Here is a 9,305-nt window from a genome sequence, read left to right as displayed (position 1 = left end):
ACATGAATCTCCTTGTTTCTTTCGAGAAGTATGCACATACTATTGGTGTCAAAATTCCACACCAGATCACCGGCAAAAGTTGGTGTGTTGAATGGCAAGTCAATATGGAGAAGGCCTCCAAAACCCATTTCTGTTATCGCGCCCTTGTCTTTTTTCTGCTTGATCGCTTATACCGTTAATAAGCTTCTTAATCTGTTGAGTGGTTTGCCTAGTTTTCAAAACAAAATCTGGTGCTTTTCTTGCAAACACCTCACCTTCTACAACTGATTTATTTTTGTTCTTATTTCTCGCGTTGGCTCCATCCGGTCCTACTTCTATAACCGTCGGGTTTTTCTTTCCTCCTCTATACCCCACCTCGTAGTCAGATACTGACACTTCTTTGCAAGTGATGAGCGACATTTATGTCGCTCTTAGCTTAGGATTTTAGTTCATTTTATTAGCATTTTATTATTATTATTTTCGCTTAGTTTTATCGTTTTTAGTTCGTTTATCGCATTTTTGCATTAATCGTAATATTTTCTCGTCTTGCGTAGATTTTAGTCGTTTTTGCTTAAATCATGCCTTTTTTGCGCATTCTCATTGCGTAAGGGTCATTTTGAGTATTAACATTTTAAATATTGTGTCACTATGCTTGACGATGTCTAAAATGATTTTAGGATTTGCAAAAGTACGATACGAATTAATTAACATGCTATGCGATTTAATAAGTGTTCTAGGCGATTTTGATAACTTGGCCATTCGATGTTTGTTGAGTGTTTCCTTGTGCAGCGACGAAGCAAGCCATGAGCACATGTGCAGCTAGCAACACACGCAAAGAGCCAAGGCACACCATCCACACACGAGCAACCTTTGTGCTCACCAACAAGCTGCCACAGCAACAGCCTTGTGCTCACCAACAAGCTGTCATACAACAGCTCTTATGCTCAAACAAAAACCTTCTTGGAGTACCTTGTAACAGCCCATACCTAGCAGCTATGCATGAGCACAATAGCAGCTGTACATCATGCAAGAAACAGCAGACAACCACAACAAGCAGCTCTGCACTTAACCTTGTAGCATCACGACAGTACAATCACACGAGCAGCCTCTTCTGCTCACATTAGCTCCATGGCATTACCTTAATAGCAGCTGTGCACAGCAGCATCACAGTGTAGGCAGCCAAGCATTGCAGCGCATCAGAACAGCAGCAACACCACATCAGAACAGCAGCCAAGCAGTACAGCACGCGAACAGCTGCAACAGCAGCTCTGTGCGGTCGAACAGCCCAGCTATACGGGCGAGCTCTGTACCACGATCGCACAAACTGCAGTTTACAAACAAAATCTTCTGAGTTTTGTTGTGCGACCAAACACGATTTTATGTGCGACCAAACAACCCTTGTGCGACCAAACATCATTTTGTGCGACCGAACACGGCTACGCGGGATTGCTGTTATAAAACTTAAATCGCAGCGAGTTTTTCATTACGTAATTAGTTTTAGTTTTCATAATTAGTATTCTAGAGAGAGAAATAGATTAGGGCTTAGATTATATATTAGGATTAGGATTCTTAGCTTCAAATTCTTGATTCTTAGTTGAATTCATTCATTAAATTTCAGATTTCTTTTCTCTTTCATTTGAGTTTTGTTCTTCAATTTTGTTCTTCAAGTTTGATGCAATTTCTACAATTGAAGGTATAATTCTACTTTTCTTTTTGATTTGTTCTTTAATTCTTTAATTGCTTCATTAATTTTGTTTATGCTTTGATTTCATTGTTGAATTCTAGAATTAGTTCATATTTTGAATTTTCTTGATTTTTCCCCCAATTTTGATATTTGAATTTTCTGATTTTTGTTGATTCAATTAGTTTCATTAATTCAATTAGTTTCATGATTAGGATTAGTTTTAGTTTAATTTTGATGTTAATCATGCTAATTGAGTAGTTTTAGTCTAGAGGTTAGGGTTGAAGCCTTGGGAATGAATTTGGGAAATTTTAGGGAAATTCATGATTGACGTTGTGATTAAAATGTGAGTTGGTGATATGATGTCCATGACTAATTAAGTAGTAGTTGCAAATGCTGGTTGATTAGAATTGATTGGAATGCACAGTTTAGGTTTGGCAAGACATTGTGAACTTCTTTTATGTAAGTGAATAATAGTTCTTATATGCAAGTGGTCTAGTTTAGGACTATGCGAAAGCTTTTCCATAGATTAAATGCTTCGCGTATTCCATCCGAGAGGTGGCGAACACGTCATTAGATTCTATTCCCCTATGCACTAAGTCTTTGCATAATCATGATTGTTTTGATCTTGTTATTCCCTTAATTCAATTTCCATTGCCGATTCCTGAAATCTCTAGAATTTCTTTGCTTGTTTGTATTTCGTGCTTTTCTTGCTTTCATTAGATTAATTCTCAAACTCATTTTCCATTCGAATTAGCTTTTGAACGCATTAGATTGAAAAGTCAAACATATTCATTCTCTTGGGACGATCCCTATGCTTGCCGCTATAGTCAATATAGCTGGTTAGTTAGGAGTTTATAAATTTTGTTTGGTTAGGTGGTGTTCGTATAACGACGCGAAAATCGCTTGATCACATAACCGAGCGGTCGGATAATTGCAAAGACATAGGGGTAGGGGTGAGATCGCCAACACTTAGTTTCTCATAAATTTTGTACGGCAAAATACTTACGCTCGCCCCCAAATCACATAGAGAGTTGTCAAATTTCAGCTCTTGGATGCTACAAGGAATCAAGAAGCTCCCGGGATCCTTGAGCTTTGGGGGGAACGGGCTCGAAATCAAAGAACTACAATGCTCCGTTAAGTGCACGGTTTCATTGGTGCCACAAGTCCTTTTGCCGCTCAAAATGTTTCTCATGAACCGAGAATAATGTGGCATTTGCTTGAGTGCCTTGGTGAAAGACAATGACACATATAGCTTACTAATTGTTTCCCAAAACTTATGGAATTGATCATCTAGCTTTTTTCTAGCAATTTTTTGAGGGGGGAAGGAGGAATTGGGAGAGGAGGAAGAGTAGTCTCCGTCGACTTATCACCATCACTCACGTCATCGACATGAGACTTCTCTTCCGCCACATCACAGTCCGTAGACTCATTTCCCTTAGAATCCTCACCCCTAGAGCAAGGAGCATCAACAATCTTAGCACCATCATCTAGAATCATCCCACTCCTAGTCACAACCGAATACATTTTCTTAGGAGCTTGACCTTGGGGTGGAGACTAGTATGCACTTGTTGCTCTTTGATGGTGCTAGCTAGTTGTGCTAATTGAGTTTCAATCATTTTCAAGTGAGTGTTGGATTGCTTGAATCCATCCTCAAACTCAACATTCTTCTTGGCTTGCGCCCCCACGAACGACTCCATGAGAGCCTCAAGGTTAGACTTGAGAGGCAGGAGCGGTGGGGGTGCATTGCCATAACCACTAAGGTTTTGTTGGAATTGGTTGCAATAGGTCCTTGGCCCATTGAATTCGGGAGGTGGAAATTGAGAAACACCATATGGACCTCCCGAGTTCAACGGATAACCCCCACTAGAGGCACCCCTAAATTGCCCATAAGAATAGTTGTAACCCCCTCCACCTTGATGGTTGGGATTATAACTACCTTGATTGTATTGGGCTTGATTGCCAAGACCATGAGATTGACCATAGGGTGCTTGGCCTTGATAGCCTTGCGCTCTATAGCCACCTCGGCCTTGACTATCATACCCACCACATTGGCTAAAGCCTTGGTAGGATCCATGCATAGGGGGGGCCCTCTAGGTGCTTGCCTAGCAAAGTTTTGATTATTGGGGTTATCATATCTAGACCTCTCATTCAAAGCATGGGAATATTCCATATCAAAATCACCTTCACAAGAAGGGCCATAATCCACATAAGACACATTATGCACCAAAGGACAAGCATTAGGGAAATGACCATAGTCTTGACAATTATCACAAAAGGATGTGGCCGGAGGCATTGTGTCATAGGAACTCACCTTGCTCTTCCCCTTAGTGAAAAGAGAAGCCGAAGGCGGTGGAATTGTTGATGGCGATGGTGGTTGACTTGGTGTGCTCTCTAGCTTTTCCAATCTCGAGCTAAGCTTCTCAATAATCCGTGCTTGCTCCATATCATATACCAACCCTTTACCATCATCACTCCTACCCTTGCTATCGTAGTTCCTTGTACCAACATGCCAAGCTTGGTAATTTTGAACCACATCCTCAATTATCTCTTCTATTTGATCTTCGGTCTTGTTCATTATATGACCACCCGCCCCCGCATCTGGACTCGTCTTGGAGGTAGGGCTCAACCCCAAATAGAAGGTTTGGAGTAGCAACCACTTAGGAATCCCATGGTGAGGGCATTCCCTTTGGTCTTCTTTGAATCGGTCCCAAGCTTCAAAAAGTGACTCGTCCCGCTTTTGCTCAAAGGATTGGATTTTGTGGCGATATTCCGCCGTCTTCCCATGTGAGTAAAACTTGCTCAAAAACGCGCTAGTCACTTCATTCTAAGTGCGAATTGAATTTGGCTTGATCTCCTTGTCAAGCCATTCACTAGCTCGCCCTAGGAGAGAGAAACGAAATAGTGTCAACCGCACGTAGTCCGAGGTTACACCATTGTGTTTGATTGTATCACAATAGTGTTCGAATTGTTTTAGGTGCTTGTGTGGTGACTCGTTGCTCTTCCCACAAAAAGGATGGCTTTGAACCAAGTTAATCAAAGCGGTTTTGATTTCGAAGTTATTTGCATTAGTTGTGGGAGCTTGGATACCACATGTTTCCTCAAATGCTGCCGGTATACCCAAATTCTTGACCGGGAGCGCCATGGTTTGATAGGGTGTTTTTCCGTCGTTGAAAGATCAACACCTCACCAAAAAAAATTTATAAAACCGCTAGACTAACCGGCTATATGAACTATAGCGGCAAGTATAGGGATCGTCCTATAGGAATGGATATGTTTGACTTATCAATCTATGCGTTCACAAGCTAGTACGAATCAAATTTGAGTTTTTGAATTAAACTAATCAAAGCTAGAAATGCAAACAAATAAATAAGTTCTAGAGGATTCGGGAATCGGCAATGGAAATCGAATCAAAGGAAGCACAAGGTCAAAACATTCATGAATATGCAACGACATAGCACATAGGGGAATGAAACCAAATGACGTGCTCGCCACCTCTCGAATGGAGCACGCGAAGCAACCTAGCCTGGGGAAGAGCTTTCGCCTAATCCTAAACTAGATAAGCTTGCATATAATAGGAACTATCATTCACTTGCACAAAATAGGCTCACAATGTCTTGCCAAACCTAAATCATACATTCCAATCTAATCCAATCAAATAGCATTCGCGACTACTACTCAATTAGTCATGGATGTCCTATCACTAAATCACATTTAATCACAACATCAATCATGAATTTTCCCTACAATTCCCCAAATTCAATGCCAAGGCTTCATCCCTAACCTCTAGACTAAACTACTCAATTAGCATATTTAACATCAACCTTAAACTAACACTAATCCTAATCATAAAACTAATTGAATTAATGAAGCTAATAAAATGAACAAAAATCAGAAAATTCAAACCATAAAAATTGGGGAAAAAAAATCAAAGAAATTCAAAATGAGAAACTAATTCTAGAATTCAAGCATGAAATCAAAGCATAAACGAAATTAATGAAGCATTAAGGAATTAAAAGAACAAATCAAAAGAAGAATTAGAATTATACCTTGAATTGAAGAAATTGCATCAAACTTTGAAGAACAAAATGAAGAACAAAGCTCTAAAAAAATAGAAAAGAAATCTGAAAATTTGATGATTAAATTGAATTTAGAATCAAGAATTTGAATTTGAGGCTAAGAATCCTTAATCCTAATCTCTAATCTAATCCCTAAACTAATTCTAGAGAGAGAATTCTAAGCTAAGCCTAAGAAAAATGAAAATTACGTAATGAAAGCCCTATTAACAAATGCTGCGATTTTCGTTTTCATAGAAGCAGCCCGCAGCCTTGTTTGGTCGCACAAATTCTGTGCGGTCGAACAAGAAAGAGCATTCAGTCGCACATGAAATTCAGGCCATTCTGCCTAGCCACTCGCCTGCACAGCAGCTCATGTTTGCTCGCACAGAAACCTGTTCGATCGCACAACACTTCTTGTGCGACCGAACAGATCAAAGGAGCTGTTCTGCGCTATTTTGCTGCGTGTTCTGCTGTACTGATCTGCTGCGACTGCTTGGCCTTGCTGTGGCTGTGTGCATGTGCTGAATGAAGAGCACAAGGCTGCTGTGTGATGGCTTAAAGGTGAGCAAGAGAGCTGCTGCAGTGATGGCTTAAAGGAGAGCACAAGGCTACTGCAATGGCAGCTCGTGCATTGGGTGAGTGCTTGTTGCTGCGACTATACTGCTACAATGATGCTGCGATGGGTGCCATGGTCAACAGCTATGGGCAGTGCTGCGTGTGTGGCTTGGCTGCGTTGGTGCTGCACGTTCAACGAAATCGTATAGCATATCAATATTGTAAAATATATTCTAAAATCGTCTAGCACGCTAGAAAATCGTATAACACATTATTAAAATCAGAAAACGCGTTATTGAATCGGAAAATCACATATTTAATTTGTTTGACATTTTCGCAAATCGTAAAGCCATTTAAATCATCGTCTAAGCCAAAAGTCACATTATTTAGCACGTTAACACTCCAAATGACCCCACGCTATAAAATTGAGCATAAAAGACATATTTAGAGCGAAAACGGCTAGAATATACGCAAGACGAGAGAATGTAACGATAAATGCAAAAATACAACAAACGAACTAAAAACGATAAAACTAAGCGAAAATAATAATAAAATGCTAATAAAATGAACTAAAATGCTAAGCTAAGAGCAACATAAATGTCGCTCATCATGGTTTCAAAGGCTTGCTCACTTTCTTCTTGTTCCACACCTACACTCAAGGATTCAAATCGGTTGTGGCTTGACGAGCGAGTTCGAACGCGCCTTAATCTCCTTAATGTCCTCTCCAATTCAAGGTCAAGAGGGTGGAGAGACCTTTGACGTGATCGACCTCTATCAAGCATACAAACTCAAAGAAACACGTGAGTATTGCAAAGGGAAAAGAAAGCAAACAAGAATGCAATATTTTTGTATTTTTCTAAAGGTAAACTAGTCTCAACAAAACTCAATAACAACGACCGTTCCCCGGCAACGGCGCCATTTTGATCAGGCGATTTTTGCGTCGTTATACGAACACCACCTAACCAAACAAAATTTATAAACTCCTAACTAACCGGCTATATTGACTATAGCGGTAAGCATAGGGATCGTCCCAAGAGAATGAATATGTTTGAATTTTCAATCTAATGCGTTCAAAAGCTAATTCGAATGGAAAATGAGTTTGAGAATTAATCTAATGAAAGCAAGAAAAGCACGAAATACAAACAAGCAAAGAAATTCTAGAGATTTCGGGAATCGGCAATGGAAATTGAATTAAGGGAAGAACAAGGTCAAAACAATCATGATTATGCAAAGACTTAGTGCATAGGGGAATAGAATCTAATGACGTGTTCGCTACCTCTCGGATGGAACACGCGAAGCATCTAATCTATGGAAAAGCTTTCGCATAGTCCTAAACTAGACCACTTGCATATAAGAACTACTATTCATGCACTTGCATAAAAGAGGTTCACAATGTCTTGCCAAACCTAAACTATGCATTCCAATCAATTCTAATCAACTAGCATTTACAACTACTACTTAATTAGTCATGGACATCATATCACCAACTCACATTTTAATCACAACATCAATCATGAATTTCCCTAAAATTTCCCAAATTCATTCCCAAGGCTTCAACCCTAACCTCTAGACTAAAACTACTCAATTAGCATGATTAACATCAAAATTAAACTAAAACTAATCCTAATCATGAAACTAATTGAATTAATGAAACTAATTGAATCAACAAAAATCAGAAAATTCAAATATCAAAATTAGGGGAAAAATCAAGAAAATTAAAAATATGAAACTAATTCTAGAATTCAACAATGAAATCAAAGCATAAACAAAATTAATGAAGCAATTAAAGAATTAAAGAACAAATCAAAAAGAAAAGTAGAATTATACCTTGAATTGTAGAAATTGCATCAAACTTGAAGAACAAAATTGAAGAACAAAACTCAAATGAAAGAGAAAAGAAATATGAAATTTAATGATTGAATTCAACTAAGAATCAAGAATTTGAAGCTAAGAATCCTAATCCTAATCTCTAATCTAAGCCCTAATCTATTTCTCTCTCTAGAATCCTAATTATGAAATCTGAAAATGAAAACTAAAACTAATTACGTAATAAAAAACTCGATGCGATTTAAGTTTTGTAACAGCAATCTGGCGTAGCCGTGTTCGGTCGCACAAAATGATGTTTGGTCGCACAAGGGCTGTTTGGTCGCACAACAAATCGTGTTTGGTCGCACAAAAAAACTCAGAAGCTTCTGTTTATAAACTGCAGTTTGTGCGATCGTGGTACAGAGCTCGCCCGTACAACAGGTCTGTTCGACCGCACAACTGGGCTGTTCAACCGCACAGAGCTGCTGCTGCAGATGTTCGCGTGCTGTACTGCTTGGCTGATGTTCTGATGTGGTGTTGCTGCTGTTCTGATGGCTGCCTACATTGTGATGCTGCTGTGCACAGCTGCTATTAAGGTAATGCCATGGAGCTAATGCGAGCACAAGAGGCTGCTCGTGTGGCTGTACTGTCGTGATGCTACAAGGTTAAGTGTAGAGCTGCTTGCTGTGGTTGTCTGCTATTTCTTGTGTGATGTACAACTGCTATTGTGCTCATGCATATGTAGGGGGTTTTTTTGTTGTTGTTGTAAAAAACTTGTTTCCCGTTCTACAAGAGGGGCGGTTCTTTAGAAAACCGTAGAATTTTTGTACCTCGAAGGAGTCGCCACCAAACATTGTTTAAAGTCTCGTTTGGAAAGACCGCGAGTGACTCTATTTTGGATAAGGCCTTGAATCCTTGAAACGGATGGGTGAGATCCGGGCACGGGAACAAAAATGCTTATTCCGCGAGCTTTAGAAATATTCAAGTACGTTGGCACAACATTTTTTCGAAAATATACCCTAGATTAGACTATGTGGGTTTGAATTTAGAGCACTTAGAATCTCTAATTGTATGGTGGTCACTTTTCTTTAAAGATTGATTTAAGGAACCTAAGGCCGGTTTGTCCAAAAATATCTTTGTTAAGCGTGATGTAACCTTTGTATTTTGTTGTATTTAGCATGTGCGGTGATGAAAGCAATAAAGCAAATAAAGCAACATCACAATAC

General features: G+C 39.4%; 1 non-coding gene across 1 annotated transcript; it reads left to right on the top strand.

Annotated features, from left to right (window-relative positions):
* Window positions 1–4,326: 4,326 nt before the first annotated feature.
* Window positions 4,327–4,429, top strand: LOC130460405 (small nucleolar RNA R71). Its single transcript, XR_008920281.1, has one exon. It is a non-coding gene; the product is annotated as a small nucleolar RNA R71 (small nucleolar RNA).
* Window positions 4,430–9,305: the final 4,876 nt, after the last annotated feature.

The sequence above is a fragment of the Spinacia oleracea genome, chromosome 4, assembly GCF_020520425.1.
Source record: "Spinacia oleracea cultivar Varoflay chromosome 4, BTI_SOV_V1, whole genome shotgun sequence".
NCBI lineage: Eukaryota > Viridiplantae > Streptophyta > Magnoliopsida > Caryophyllales > Amaranthaceae > Spinacia > Spinacia oleracea.
The sequence above is the reverse complement of the archived record's forward strand: the minus strand, read 5'-3'. Positions and strand labels throughout refer to the sequence as shown.